The following is a 16,114-nucleotide window of genomic DNA, read 5'->3' on the forward strand; positions in this document are numbered from 1 at the left end:
CAGTTGCACAGCTCTGCCAATCAATCTCCACTCCCCATTCCTTCTCAGAACACTGTCTTGTCTCTCCCGTTCCACCGTGAGAAGCAGGATAGAGCAGGGGTTAAGAATAAGGGCACAGAGGGACAAGTGCTGGGTTTGAATCCAATTTCAATGAATCAGCTGATGAGGCCGAATGAAGCATTTGCCCCCCTCAACCTCCAAGCCTCATCCATTAACCTAGAATAGTTGATGCCTGCCTCATAGGGTTGTTGTGGAGGTTAAACGAGATGATGCACGTAGAGCGCTTCACTAGTGACTATAAATAATTAATAATAAAATAATAAATGCTTTAAAAAAGGAAAAAGTCAGCTTCCTGGGAAGCTCATTTCCCTTTTCTGCATTTCATCAAATCCTATGGAGACGTTAAAGCCTGAATCAAGTTCTCTTCCCCCTAGCTGCTTCTCCCTGACTGCTTCGGCTCCTACGGGAATGGCTGCCCGCAAATAACCAAGACCACACACTTAAGCCTTGGATACTAGGCTGTTAGGCTCTGGCAATTTCTGGAAAGGAGGTAGTGGCCCGCGGATGGGTTGGGGTGCGTATGGGGCAGACAGGTGGGCACTATTGCCGCAAGGTTGCTCATGCTGGTCCAGGCTGGCCAGGTTACCAGAGTGTCCCCTAAAGGGGACAGAGGGGACCTGCAACTGCATTCCCACCTGACCATCCTTCCCCCTCCGTCTATTTCTGAGCTGTATGACCTAAGGTATGGCCAGGTTGTGATTGCTTTATCTATCAGCTGGATAGGATCCCACTTTCCCTAGCTGATGTCAGAGAGCTGAACCACATCCTAGCATAAGAGCTTGTCCACCTCCACATCTGGGGTTCTTCTGGCCCGTTTGGCTCTGGGTGTGGGAAGGGACAGCCCCCTGAAGCTGGGGGGCCTGTACATCTGGCCAAGCTGGAGCCCCCACCCCCACCCCCTGGGTGAACAGGACACATTGTTCCTATTTCCCTCCACTCCCTCCGAAAGCTGGAATCTCTCTCCAATCGGGCCATGAGCCAACAGCTACTAACACCCAGACGGCCAGCAGGGCCGTGCCCAGGGCTCGCTGATGTAAACACGGAGGAGCAGTGATTGAAGTCGGGCTCTGCTAGTCCCTTCCTGTGCTATCTTCAGCCAAAGGCCTGCAGGCTTTCATTTGCTGAGCCGGGCAGGGTTCAACAGCATTTCTCTTCCGGCCTGCCTTGACTCCCACCCTTCCTCTGGCCGCTGTCTCAAAGGAAATAACCAGCAAGGACCAGCCAGAACCTGCCATTTAGACTTCTGGTAAGTGGGAAGGGTGCTGCGAGAGACAGCCAGCTTCTCCACTCTCTTTCATGCGGGCCTGGTGCTTCATCTCAAGGAGGAAAGGGACAGACAGAAGAGGGGACTGGAGACTTCTTCTGGCTTGAAAAGAGGGAGAGACTTGCGATCAAAGAGTCCTGAGCCAGTGTGCAACCAGGCCAGGCCTGTCTGCCTCCAGATCTCCCTTAGATATTGCAGAAAGTCCCTGGTGAGAGTGACCAGCAACCCAAGGCCAGTGTCAGACCACAGGGGGGCTCACCAGGGCCAGGAGTAGAATTTCAAGCAGAAAGGATGAATCATAGAGACCAGAGTAAAAGTCAAACTAGCTGAAGATAAAGTGAGCCCTTTGCCTTCGACAGTTAGGTCTTCAGTGTCCTATTCCAACCATTGTCTTGGCACTGCAGGCCAGGAGTGGGAAAGCTGATGTCAGGGAGGTTGAAGGTTTAAAAAACAAATCATACTCATGAAAATTGTAGCACACAGAGTGTGCACAGAAGTCGAGATATTAAATGTAAAGTATCCTTTGAAGGATCTTCTCTGGGAAGGGAAGAGAAAGGGAAGTTCTAGGGGAGACAGAGAGAGAGAGACACAGGTCAAGAGAGGGTGTTTTCAGAAGATTAGAGAGACCTGAGGGTTTTTATAGGAGGCGGCAATGGGAGGAGTTGGCTGAGGAAAGGACTTGACAATTCAGAGCAGACACGACTTGGAACGAGCTCTGGAGGAGACATCTGGGTGAAGAACACAGCAGGAGAGACAGCAGGAGACGGGGGAGAGGCTGCCTTCATCTGGAACTGGAGGAAGAGAGCAAGTGTGGGGTCGAGGGGTGCCTCTGACTTCTGTCCGAGGCTGGAGGCCAGGAGGCCCACTGGAAGAGGAGGCCTGAGGGGCGTGAGGAAGGTTTAGGAGGGCAGATGTGGGAGAGACAACATGACCGTGGTCGTGAGGCTTGGAATGAAACCTTCTAAATGAATCAGAACCTTCTGTTGGAAACTGTTCAGGCTGCAGCCCCTGGGGGTGGTTTTCCTCCGAAGAGATAACCAGCTTACTTGGAACTTCTTCAGCCCTTTATTCTTTTCACACTTTTGTGTTCGTTTTAATTAAAGTGGCCTTTATTCTGGTGCGTAATCAGGGAATATCCTGGGATGGACCATGTCGCAGCATGCAAATCAGCTACACTCCTCCCCCCCCCACCCCCCCGTGGATTGAATTAGGAGCTGCCCAGGGCTCATCATGGCTCTTCCTAGTCAGGTGACACAGTGGTCCTTATGGTGGAGAATTACAGTAAGTATGCTTGGCAATCGGCAGACGTTGTTAAGGAGCCTTGTGGAGGGGGCGAGTTTCCTGGTACTGCAGGGACAGGTCTGCTCTGTGTCACAGCATTGTCGCAGAAAAGCTCAGACAAAAGAGAGCACAAGCTCTCCTCTGGAGACCAGATCATGGGGCCAAGAAAGATGCTATCTGGCCTTGTCAGCCTCAGAAAGAAAAAAAAAAAAAAGACGGTCTTGGAACAATTTGGGAAAACAATTGAATCCTTTATTTCTTGGCACAGGAATGAATGAATCTTTATTCCAAATGCAAAACAGGCATTAAATCCAAGGACAATAAACGGTGAGACCAGCACTCCGGGAACAATCATGGGCTTTCTCTATGTGTTCAGAGTGAAAACAGCCCCACTAGGCTTCAAACAGGCATGTGGACTTCTCTTCTCCTCTTACGCAAACAGAGTTAAGAGGGAACAAGCACTTCTTACATCTGTGACTGCCCAGAATTTCTCCTATCCCAACCCCAACTCCAACCCAAGGAACCCCCATCTTTTCTGGCTTAAAGCAGCGCTGTCCACAGAGTGACCTTGAGGTGATCGTGAAGCTGTCTGGGGACTGCTTTGAGAGCAACGCTGAAACGTTCTCCACAGCACAATGAACCCCCGTGTTGGCTGCTTTTTCCCTCTTCCTAGAAGATAAATATGTATTTCTTTGGAAAAGCCCCAATATTGATCATGTATCCTTGCAAAATAGATAAACTTGAAAGGCAGGGAGGGTCAGATAGCTCATGCTGAAGAAGTGTGCATTGGGGTAATTGAATCACAAGCTCTTTGATGCATTTTAAAAATTAATTGTTATCATGTACGCCAATGTTCATAATAGCACTGTTTACAATAGCCAAGATATGGAAGCAACCTAAATGTCCATCACTGGATGAATGGATAAAGAAGCTGTGGTGTATATATATACAATAGAATACTAATCCGCCATAAAAAAAGAATGAAATAATGACATTTGCAGCCACCTGGATGGACCTAGAGGTTATCATACTAAGTGAAGTAAGTCAGAGAAAGACAAGTATCAGATGATATTATTTACATGTGGAATCTAAAGAAAACGACACAGATAAACTTATTTATAAAACAGAAACAGATTCACTGACATAGAAGAAAGTCTTATGGTTACCAAAGGAGAAAGGGAGAGCGGAGGGATAAATTAGGAGTTTGGGATCAGCAGATACAAACTGCTATATATAAAATAATAAACAACAATGTCTTACCGTACAGCACAGAGAACTATAGTCAATAGTTTGTAATTGCCTACAATGAAAAAGAATATGAAAAGGAATAATATATATATATGAATCATTTTACTGTACACCAGAAAATAACACAACATTGAAATCACCTATACTTCAATAAAAATAAAAATGAATTTTTATGTACAGAAATAAGTGAATTTGGTCTTCCCATACAAAGGACACACCTGTATCCCCTTAGCTCAGCTTTCCAATCCTGAAGGAGACACTTCACACTACAAACTAGCCTGACCCAAGCAGGCCCTGGTCAGCATGGGACCTGGAGTCAGCTGTCCCTTCATGACCCACTTCCTGTCGGGCTGGCAAGGTGCCATCCCTGTGAAAAATCTTGTCTTTGAAGAGGCCAGCGAGGCTCTTTGTGGAATCACCTCCTGCCACTTCCCAGAAGTCACTTCTGAGTCAGGGGATTACAAATAAAGTTTGCTCCACATCACATGATCCCTTCTCCCACACACATCCCTCCTGGAATCTCATGGTTTACGTGTTCTCACCAGGTCAAGGCAAGGACATTCGGCCACATGCAGAGTTATGGAAACAGCATCACAGGGCCGGCCGTGCAATCCACTCGGAGATTAAAAATGTCTCTCATTCCATGTAAGGTTTCACGTGGGACGGCTTCCCTTCCACAGAGAGCTGTCCTCTTCCCAGAGCAAGACCACAGTGTGACCAATCACTCAGGACAGACAATTCCAGTTCAGTTCCATGACTTGTTTCTGCCCTGGTCCTACCATTTGCTAAACATGAGGGTCATAAAGGGAATTGAAAACGAGGTCTTTACCATCCTTACGGACCTTACCATCCAAACGAAAAACAGGAAACACACACAAGAAATAGCCTGTTGATTCATCCATCCAATCAACAAATTTCTGTGAAGAATCTCCTCTGTGCCAGGCACTGTAGGAGATCCTGGAGAAACAGCAAATAAGTCTCGATTCTTAAAAAAGGCTTGCAGTCTAGAGGATGGGAACAGACCCAACAGTAAGCACGACCTATATTGAAAGGGACTGGGTCAGGGCCAGTGGTGGCAGGAAGCTGCTAGGGACAGAAATGACCTAGACACACAATAAACGCTATAGGAGTTCATTGCGTAAGAGGTGAAGTATAGTAAGACATCAGGGAAAAGCACAGGGAGAGATAAGATTGGATGTGATTTTTAAAGGGTGGTTAGGATCTGGATAATTAGAAAGGGTGAGGCCATTCCAGGAAGAAACCCATCTGAGACTATGAGCAGAGTACTTCCCAGGACAGGGAGGAGACAGTCACAGCTGGAGTGAATTACTACGCACACCTGAGTTCTTTAAAATGCAGCAAAATATCCAGCCCCACACTGAAGCAATCCACCACAAAGAGGTAATCAGTGAAACGAGGATTAAAATATAATGCAGACATACATAGCACATCCAACTCTGTCGCTTATTTGCTATAGATCCTTGGATCAGTTCTTTAACCTCTCTGAGACTCGATGCCTCGTTTTTAGTGACAGTGCCCACTGGATAGGATGGTTGTGAGGACTAAGTGAGTTATCCACGAAACATTAGAACAGTGCCTGACACATGATTATTAAATATAGAAAAAAGCCCTGGGGCGTGGGTGATAATGATGGCTAGTGTTGACTTGAGGGCTTACTATTTGCCAGGGAAGATACTAAATGTTCTCTAAATAAGTATCAGATAATTTCATGTACACCAAAGTATTAATAAAGGGATCTCTGGACAATGGAGGCATCAAGAGATGTTGTGGAAAGATTTCTTCGTGATGCTGCTGAAAACATCCATTAGTGCCTGTTCTAGGTCAGGTACCTAGATGCAGAGCTTGAGACAGGGATTCTGACACATGTGAACTATGGAGGGAGCTCTCAGGAGAAAAGGAGGGGTAGAAGAGGATGGGGCAGGGAGAGGGTTAGACAGGGATGTGGCCTCACCAGGGATCTAACTTTAGCCTAATCCCACTGGGAGTACTGGAGTGTGAACTGTACCACAGAGTCAACTCTGCCTTGAAGCAAGGGGACCACATTTCCTACCAGTCACTCCTCAGCTGGTACTTGTGACTCCAGCCAGCCCAGGGCAATTCTGTGTAAAGGGAGCAGCTGTAAGCTGTTAGCACAGCATTTCCTCTCTTCTAAACTGCCTATTCTTTTCCTTTTACTTATAGTTCTATTGGACTGTTGGCCTTCCTCTTATTAGTTTCTAGGAACTCTTTATATGTTAAGGCAATTAACACTTTGTTAATGATATGAGTCCCATTCTGCTTCTAAACCCCAAGTTTGTTCAGGTACTAGACAATTTCAAATATCCTGATACATGTTTACTATAGAAAACCTAGAAAATAGACAAAGGAAAAAAAAATCAATATAATCCCGTACAAGAGATCTCAAAGTTGATTTAAATAGAAAACATTTCTTGACCTATTTCTTTAAAAAGATGAGACTTACAGGAACAAAAAGGAAGGAAACATTTATTTACTAAGCATTTCCTGTATGCATTTTGTTCATCTAATCTCACTTGTAGAGTTGAGCTGAGGACTTAGAAAATGTCACCTGCCATTTCAGTAAACAAAGAATGTTGCCCACCATCAAGCCATCAGTCCCTGCAGTCCTGAGGGTGCACGGTGCACCTGGAAGGGAATTCAGGATGGAGAAAAACAGGATACTGGCCCTAGATAGTTAAGACGCGTATCAAAGGAATCACTGCAATGAGCCCAGATGCTTGCATCTTCCCATTTATAGAAAAGCACTAAAATCTTTAACATGAGCTGTCTGGTTTTTGTGATCTTTGGATGTTTGATGACATTTTTTTTTTCAGCAAAAAATTCCTATATATCTGGGCTCCTCCCCTACCTCTTTGGAACAGTTCCTCAGAGCTGTCTGAGAGGCTGTCTCCCGGGCTCTAGTCCTCATGAAGTTCCCCAAATAAAACATAACGTGCAACTTTTAGGTTGTGCATGGTTTTTTCAGTCAACAGAGCTCCCTGCAGCTCTGGTGGGCTCTTTATTTCCACCGCAGAACTAAGCAAACTGAAGCTCAGACAAGTTAAAACAAACAAACAAACAAACAAACAGATCAAGATCACACAGCTAGTAAGAGGCAGATCTGGGCTTCCGACTGGGATCTGTCAGACCTTGGATCTCCTTCCTTTTTCTACAGCTCCTGCTTCTTCCCTGCCACCTGTGTCTTAAGAGTAAACTGTTGCATCCTTGAAGATCCGTAACAATTGAATAACAGCCACCGAACCAAGAGGATGACAATTCTAATGAAGATGATGAAGACCTTGTTGTTGTTTTGAATACCACCGGAATGCATTCACTTCCAGTCCTGGAAGATTCACAGGTCTGGAACTGTCACATTCATCAGGAAGCAATGTCCAGCTGGCTGTCTCTGGCTCCTGGCCGTCCGTGTGTGGACAACCCCTGGTCATCTGTCAGCGTTCCCCAGGGGTGCCTGCTTCACATTATAAGCCTGGCAGCGTGCCTGACCCCACTGTGTAATTGCACTGGCCGGAGCAAGGCTGACTAAATGCTCTTGGTGCTTCCGCTAATTCCATGGGCCCTGCAGACTTGAAGGGCCCAGAAGCAGAACAGGGCACACCCAAAAGAGCAATCCAAAGGCTGGAGGCTCCTCCAGGTTTTTTTCGATGTAAGTAAACATTTCTTTGTCAAATTTTCAACATGCTACTTATTTTCTATTTGGCCAAGTAAATGCCAAAATATCTCCTCTGAGAGTCTCCAAGGGGGACAGTCTGGGTCCCCAGTGAGGGGAGAGGCACTGGGGGAGGATGTCACACCTTAGCCTCCCACACACCGCAGTCCTTGGCCCCCCTCTTGCTCTGAGCCCTCACAGTCCTTGCCTGTATCTTCAGCATTGGTATTTATTAAATACGATCCGGGTAAAATTTTTTTAAATGTCAAAATACAAATATAGGCAGAGCTTCCTTCTGGGCTGGAACTGAAATTGACCTCAATGGTCCCTTAATACAGTGTTTCAAACTGTGCTCGGAGGAGCCCTGAGATGCTGGAGGAGGGTTCCACAGGGGCCCCTGCAGGAGAATCAAGAAAAGCTGGAACAGGTAAGGGTCTTGGCTTCACATCCCACCCTCACCCAAATCAGCTCTACTTCTAAGTGTGGCTGCCACAGGAGAATTATTTGGGAAAGGGCCCCTAGCTGAAACAAGTCTGAAAACCACTTCATTTCACTGGTGTAGAAACTTAGGTTCAGAAAGGTCTACTGTGGCCAGATGATGGGAAGTTAGAGGCAAGGTTCTGATGAATAGCTAACTCTACGGCCACAGCTCTGTCCCCTCTCTGGGCTCCATCACCACACTGAGTCCACCTGTTTCCTTTGTTCCAGGCTCTTATTCTTAAGAATTTGCAGCCAGCTCTTCCCCAGACCCTCAGCTGTGAATTAACTTATCCCGAATTCTCAAAAGGGCCCCTTTGAGGGATAGATGGCAACATCCCCTACATCATGACACACCAAAACAGGTGCAAAAACACCAGGTGGGAGGGAGACGAGTGTGATTTTGCTCTTTTCCTGCCTTCTGCAATGTCTTGGAAGCGCAGCTAGCAACCTACTTAGCCACTTGTTTACCCAAATTCATCCCAAGTGCCCTTTGTGGTTGGCTGTGGCTGGCACCCACCTCCCTCTCCAGTCCTGGGGCAACCAGCTCCAGGAAGCAGGCTTCAAGCAAAAGTGCCCTGAGCTTCTCACACATCCCCCCCCCCTTCCACTCCAGTGACTCTGCGCTTTCTTTGTTTACGTGCCCCTAGTCTTGCTCATGTCCCTAAATCTGGGATGTCCCTTCTGAATTCTATTTCTTTCCTCCTTGATCTCATTAAGGCTAGAGAGGAGGTCAAACCTCTAGGGAGCCCCTTTTTGTGTTGTGGTTATAATCTGGCCTGAAACTCTGTAGCGGGAAGGATATCTGAGAGGCAGGAATCCAATGAAAATAATTTGGAATTTTATTTTATTTATTGACTCCCTAGCTGTGCCTATTGCCTTGAGTTTTTAGCATTTGCTCTAGGGATTACCATATACGTTCTTGATTTTTCACGGCCAATCTAGACACTTCAAATACTATGGGGATGAATCACCTCCAGGGCATTTTATTTCAATCTAGAAATCTCTGAGTTTCAGACAACCTGCAAACATCATCCTCGGTGGCGTCCTTCTCAGAACCCCTGTTCTACCCCTAACTCAGTATTTCTCATGCGCTGCCTTCGAGCACACGTCACCTTTCAGTCTTCTCTCTGCAAGGACCGTGGCACAAATCACAAACATTACAACAGTGCCTTATATCTAAAGCACGCCTTCTACTTTCCAAATTTTTTATTCATTATTTCATTTGATCTGCGCAATGGTTTGGGGTCGCCCTCCCATTTCCTTTTCTCCTTTTTCCTAAGGAAAGGCTAATTACATTTTTAATGTCTTCAAAACAAAACAAAACAGAACATTAGTTCTATTTTAGGAAGGCAATTTTTATGTGCCAAAGAACACAAGATCTCAAAGAGATTCTCAGTCCCTCAATGTCAGGGATTGTTTCCTGCTGTTTTCTTTGTATCCCGATCATCTAGCCCTGTATGGATCACATAATCGGCAATTAACAAAAATAATAATAATAAACCTAGTGCTTGTACATTTTAATACAATGTCTCATTTTATAAATGCTGTATAAGAAAAATGTCAAAAAATTCAGGTTCAAGTGGAATCTAAAAAAAAAATGATTTAAGTGAAATTATTTACAAAACAGAAACAGACTCACAGATATAGAAAATAAACTTATGGTCACCAAAGGGGAAAGGAGTAGGGAGGGATAAATTACAAGTTGCACTACTATACATAAAATAGATAAACAAGGACCAACTGTGTAGCACAGGGAACTATATTCCATTATCTTGTAATAACCTATAATCCATATACATATATATATATATATACACATATATATGGCTGTGTAACTGAAACTAACACAACACTGTAAATCAACTCTACTTCAAAAAAAAAAAAAAAAAAAAAGGCTCAAAATGCCAACCCGGCCACTCACGAGTGTCAGGATTTTGGCCAAATTACTTAACCTCTCTGGGGTTCTGTTTCCTTATATGGACAATCTGAGCAACAATCTGGGGTTATGAGAAATGAAGGTACATTTTAAAGAAAACCCAGTCCAGTGTCTGGTACAGTCTGCTCTTCAAAACACTAATTTATTGGTTTTTAAGTGAGGAGAATGGCATTTCTCCCTATTTTTTAAGATGTAAAACCTAAGGCCCAGTCAGTTTGCCCAAGGAACACAGAACTTGGCAGTGGCAAAGATCGCCCAGCTTCCTCAGCACTGCCTTTGGATTCAACTGTGGCTGCCCTAATCCTGACCCACACAGTAGGTACTTAACAAATGTTAGTAATAATATTCTCCACCATGTATGAAGACCCTCCTATCCGCTGGGCACTGTCAGTTTCCATATTCACATTCTCCAAGAATTAACAGCAACCCGGCAAGATAGTTGTGACTGAACCTGACTTACAATGGAAAACAAAACAAAAAGGGAGATTTGGAGAAGTTAGCCCACTCCCTCAAGGGCTTTTAGCCAATAAGTAGCAGATCTGGGATTTGAACCCACTTCCCAAGACTCATGATCTTCCCATTGATTCTTTTCTCTTTATGTTATTTATTCAAAGGAAAAAAAATAACACGGAAATATGGCAAGTTGTTGGGAGAATCTACACAGTGCAACCACTTGCTGCGGTGTATTCAGGGACCAAAAAAAAATACATTATTTCCTGCCTAACTGTTGTAGCTCTCAAGCTGTTTCTCAAGCAGTGCTGTTTTTGTCTACCCTTGAGATGCAATGCAGAGGGAGGACTTGGAAAGGCAGTTCACCACAGCAGCGATGGGCAAGGTGGGTCCTGGATAACAAATCCACCAAATGAGGGCCAAGGCTTCATGAGGTCCAATTCTGTTTTCAGAAGGTACACGCTGAACTGAGTCATTTGGGTATAAACATGTGTTTCTTCTCAATAGAACCGGACTCCTCCAACAAGCTGTTGCAGTGATATAAGCTGGACCAAGCTGCTGGCTTGCGAGGGTCGGCTCCCAGCTTGATGTATTTTGGTTGTTCTTGGCTCTCCAGGCACACGGCCATGAGGGAGTGGTGGCTGCAGCTTCCCCAGCTTGGCAACCAAAGCTTCCGTGTGGTTTACTGGGCATGTTCAGTCCTGTCTGCTACTTTCAGCTCTCAGGAGGGACAAAGGCAGAGAGGCAAAGACGTAAACCTAGGTCAAGCCGAAGATGGGTAAGAAATTATCCGGTGACTCTGAAAATACATCATCAAGGCAAACATGCCCTCTTCGGAATTTCCATGGGGCTTTACCCCAGTGCTCATTCAGATGTTTTGCTCAGAGCTTTGGACATAAGCTCTTCCCACGCAGAAACTTAATACGGACATCTGAGCAGCCATGCATAACTGTGTTCAAGCTATTTCCTTATAGACCATTTTGATAATAGAGGTGAGTTACACCCAAAGCGCATTTCCAGACCCATGAACCAAAAGGCTAATCAGTCACCACAGAAAAAGCAAGAGATTGGTTTCCAACCTAAGTCTTAACTTCATATCCTGGGGCAGAGTGCTTAGCTTGCCCATGGCGGCCAGAACAACGCTGAGGAACTAAATTCCAGAAGCCCTGGGTTTTTTTTTTTTAATATATTATTATTGAAGTATAGTCAGTTTACAATGTTGTGTCAATTTCTGGTGTACAGCACAATACTTCAATCATACAGGAATATACATGTATTCGTTTTCATGTTCTTTTTAACTATAAGTTACTACAAGATATTGAATATAGTTCCCTGTGCCATGCAGTACTAACTTGCTATTTATTTGTTTTATATATAGTAGTTAGTATCTGCAAATCTCGAACTCCCAATTTATCCCTTCCCACCTCCTTCCCCTCCTGGTAACCATAAGTTTGTTTTCTATGTCTGTGAGTCTCTTTCTGTTTTGTAAATAAGTTTGTTTGTCTTTTTTTTTTTTTTTTTTTTTTTTAGATTCCACATATAAGTGGTGTTATATGGTATTTTTTTTTCTCTTTCTGGCTTACTTTATTTAGTATGATGATCTCCAGGTCCATCCATGTTGCTGCAAATGGCATTATTCTATTATTTTTTATGGGTGAGTAGTATCCCATTGTATAGACATGCCACATCCAGTCACCCACTGATGGACATTTAGGCTGCTTCCATGTCTTGGCTATTGTAAATAGTGCTGCTGTGAACATTGGAGTGCATGTATCTTTTTGAATTAGAGTTTCCTCCAGATATGTGCCCAGGAGTGGGATTGCTGGATCACATGGTAAGTCTATTTTCAGTCTTTTGAAGAATCTCCATACCGTTTTCCACAGTGGCTGCAAAACCCTGGGTTTCGGTGTCAGCTCTTCCATCATCCAGCTTCACAACCCTGTTGGCTTCAGTTTCCTTAAACTTGGGCTTTTGGCACTTGATACAGAAAACAGAGAGGCAGGACAATACGATGGAAAGGGCATCAAATTTAGACTCAGAAGGCCTGTGTCAAGTTCTTTATGCTCTCCTAGCTGACTCAGTGCAAAAGTTACTGTCAGCCGTTCTACAGGGAACATTTACAAGGCTCTGGGAATGTGGCAAAGAGCAAAACAAACCCAGTCCCTGCCTCATGGGCCTTACCTTTTAGACGGGGAGCTAGGTAATAAGAAAATAAACAAATATGGCGATGTGGGATATAATGCCAGACAGCAATAAGCTCTATGGAAAAAATAACCAAAGCAGGATGGGGAAAGAGGGAGGGTTTGTCATTTTAGTTCGAGTGGCCTGAGGCAAGTCATACCAACCCCAAAAGTTATTGTGAGAAAGCCAAAAGAATGTGTTTTAACATATTCCATCATGAAACAAACATACCATAGCATTGTTACTTTTGAACATGCCATAGCTGTTATTTTATTTTATTTTTCAATGGCTAAAAGGACCACTTCCCATAAGATAAGAGCAATGTTCCCAGGCTACGCCGATGGCCGAGAAATTAAGCTCAGCATGCCAATTACTGCCATTTCCTGTTCCCTGGTTTCTTTCAGTGCTGCCTCCTCAGATTTTGGGGTTCTTTTCCCCTCATTCCTGCAGCAGGGACTTGACTTCTGGTAACAGGGACTTAGCGTAAAAACTTCTGAGGAGCACAGGTATTTGCCACCACTGAGGATACATCCGTGGTTCATCTCTGTTGCCCGCTCCGGCCGCAGCACAAGGGCTTACACAGGGAAGCACGAGACCTGTTTGTTTTGGAGACATGTGTCCACCAGGTGGTAGAAACTTCCCGCTCGGGAAACGAGCCCTGAGGCAGTCAGGCCAGGGACCCCTCCTTGCCTGGAGCACAACAAAGGGCCCCACTGTGCAGCCACAGCCTGGCCCAGAAAACGCCTGCAAGTAGCAGTACCCACTCCATGCCCCGGCCTGACTCTGGGGCTCAAGGTTCCAATTTACATCTCTGAGAATTCATGGATTTTAAGGTTTTAGAGGAAAACCAGTCATCTGAGAGCTGACTCTTCCACATCAAAAGCAAAACTCTCAAATTAAGAGTTTGGGATCCGCAGATACACACTACTGTACATAAAATAGATAAACAACAAGGTCCCACTGAATAACACAGGGAACTATATTCAACATCTTATAATAACCTATAATGGGAAAGAGTATGATAAAGAACATATATATATATATATAACTGCATCATGATGCTGTGCACCAGAAGCTAACACAGCATTGTAAGTCAATTATACTGTCATTTAAAAATTTTTAATTTAATTTGATTTAAAAAAAGCAAAACTCTGTCTTGCTTCAGTGTGACTCAGTTCACACATTTCAACGGGGTCTCCACCTTGATATCAGGGCAGAGCTCTACTGTGGGTTGTGGGATGTTTGACAGAAAGGTTATAGACTGTTACCCGTTGTCATAGATCACATTATGGGAAATTACAAAATAGGAAAGACATTTTTAATGTTTCTGCTTGTCCCGTCAGCAGGCACTTTCTGGTATAATTTGAATCTGTTGTCGTTCCATGTGTTTCTCCCATAAAACCTTATGTGGAATGAACTTGTCCCTAGAAACCCACAGAGACCAGCCTCCAAGATGACCACCTCCTGCTAGCGGGGCCCCCTCCACACTGAATAGGACTGATTTGTGTGAATGACTAAATAAAGCAGAAATGGCAGTACATGACTTCAGAGGCTGGATCAGAAGCGTTACAGCTTGACCTTGGCCCCTTGGATTGCTCACTCCGGCGTAGTGAGCCACCGTGCCATAAGGATGCTCAAGCAGCTCTGCAGAGAGGCTCACCTGAGGGGCAGCGGGGTCATCGGGGCACTACCCCTCTAGCCAGACACGCAAGGAAGCAACCTTGGAAGTGGATCTTCAGCCTCAGTCACGCCTTCCCACGACTGCAGCCCTAGCCAACATCCGACTAACACCTCATGACAGAACCTGAGCCACCACCCAAGGAAGCCAATCCTGAATTCCTGGCCCAGCTATACAGAACCTATTCCAAGGTACCAGGATTGAATGGAAGAGGACACAGTCTGCTAAACCTACCAGGCTGGAATCTCTTCAGACTGAGCACAGAGTCCAATGAATGCCATACCATCTTGCTCAGCACCACAGCAGTGATTTGTAGCGAATTATTGACTGAAACTGGCATTGGATTTTGGAATCCTAATACTGGCCCAGTCTTTGCCTTTAAGATACTTGTGGGCATTCTGAAGGAACAGCCTTCTAAACGTCGCCTCTGAGCACGATCTTACAGATGTACTAGGTCTCGCATTCTCCTAATGTTCTGCAGATGATATACTGAATTTCCTACAGTTAACTGCTAAAGTCTCCTGGGGAGGTGACAGCAATTTCCTGGCACTTCTGGCTCGCTTTGCACGTGGCCGGAGTGCTTTCCTGCCTCCAGAGTAAGCCAGTGGGCGATGGACACAGGCGCAAGTGGCTGCAAGCTGCACCAGTGAGCTCAGTGACAATCTGGGCCGAGAGGATGCACGTGGGAACCTCATAATGCTTCAGTCACCAAGTCAAGGCTCGGCCGCAGGGAAAAGGCACAGAGTAGTCACCAGGATTGTTACTCCAGCCACAGAGTGAATCGACATCTGTTCTCTGGGCTTTCTTGTATCTTAACAAAAAAAAAAAAAGACACAGTGACCCTCCGTGTGTACACACTGTGTGTAGCGACGCTGCCTTTTCATTGGGAACCCCTCTCCCGTGGGTGAAGGGTTGCTGCTAGGGCCCCCTTGCCTTGAGACAGGAGAGAACACGCAGGAAGGTCCACCATGGGGAACCAAGCAGAGGCTTGGACCTGGATTCGAGGAAGCACCTGATTTCCTCATCAGCAGCCCAGTGGTTCTATGATATTTCATGCTTGGCATCGCACTAGGAAAAAGGTCCCTCCAAAGTCCCCCAGAGCCCTTGTTCTAATACACTTGGAGGCAGGGACTCCAGTAAGAAGCAGAGGCAGAAAACTGTGTGTCCTCTCTCTCGCCTTTGCTTGTCTGACTTCGACCTCCAGAGGGCACTGATATTCAAAAGACGAAAAGCCGCACATGGGGTCAGGCCCTGCAGAAGGCCAGCTGTTCACCCTACAGGGAAGGGAGAGCCAGACTTGTTAATTCTCTGAATAATGGATACAGGTGACATTGAAAGAGAGGCTTTATTCGCACTTGCAAATGGGGTGTCTTCCCCCAAATAATATAAGGAAGTCCTAAAGCCATGGTTTTTGCTACTCTCCGTGTCTTCCTTTCAGGGAGGGCCCCTCACCTCCCCAGGCATCTAGTCGGCTTTCTCTGAAAATAACCCAACATTTCCTGGTCACCTTTAGTATCTGGGTAACATAAGAGATTGGAAGAAACCTGGTGGCCCCGGAGCCCGTCTGGAGATTTTCAGGGCCACCAGGAGGCAGCCGTGCTGCTTCAGGACTAGTGTTTGCAGAGGATGGAGGTTTTAGAGTTTAGGAGACCTGCTTTCAGGCCCCACCTCTGCCTCTTATCAGCTGTAGGACCTTGGGTAAGTTGTACAACCAATTTACCAATCTCAGCCTGACCTGTACATGGAAACAATCACCTTGGAATATTCTGGCATGGAATAAATTCATTTGGACACAGAAGCTATGCCTGGCACAGGACAAGTGCTGTATGTATGTGTGAGTTCCTTCTCCTC

At 45.4% G+C, this 16,114-nt stretch overlaps 1 long non-coding RNA gene across 1 annotated transcript; it reads left to right on the top strand.

The window, feature by feature from the left end:
* The first annotated feature begins 1,110 nt into the window (after window positions 1–1,110).
* Window positions 1,111–8,304, top strand: LOC116658301. Its single transcript, XR_004313632.1, has 3 exons — window positions 1,111–1,306; window positions 7,047–7,535; window positions 7,877–8,304. It is a non-coding gene; the product is annotated as an uncharacterized LOC116658301 (long non-coding RNA).
* Window positions 8,305–16,114: the final 7,810 nt, after the last annotated feature.

This window comes from Camelus ferus, chromosome 20 (assembly GCF_009834535.1).
Source record: "Camelus ferus isolate YT-003-E chromosome 20, BCGSAC_Cfer_1.0, whole genome shotgun sequence".
NCBI classification, from domain to species: domain Eukaryota; kingdom Metazoa; phylum Chordata; class Mammalia; order Artiodactyla; family Camelidae; genus Camelus; species Camelus ferus.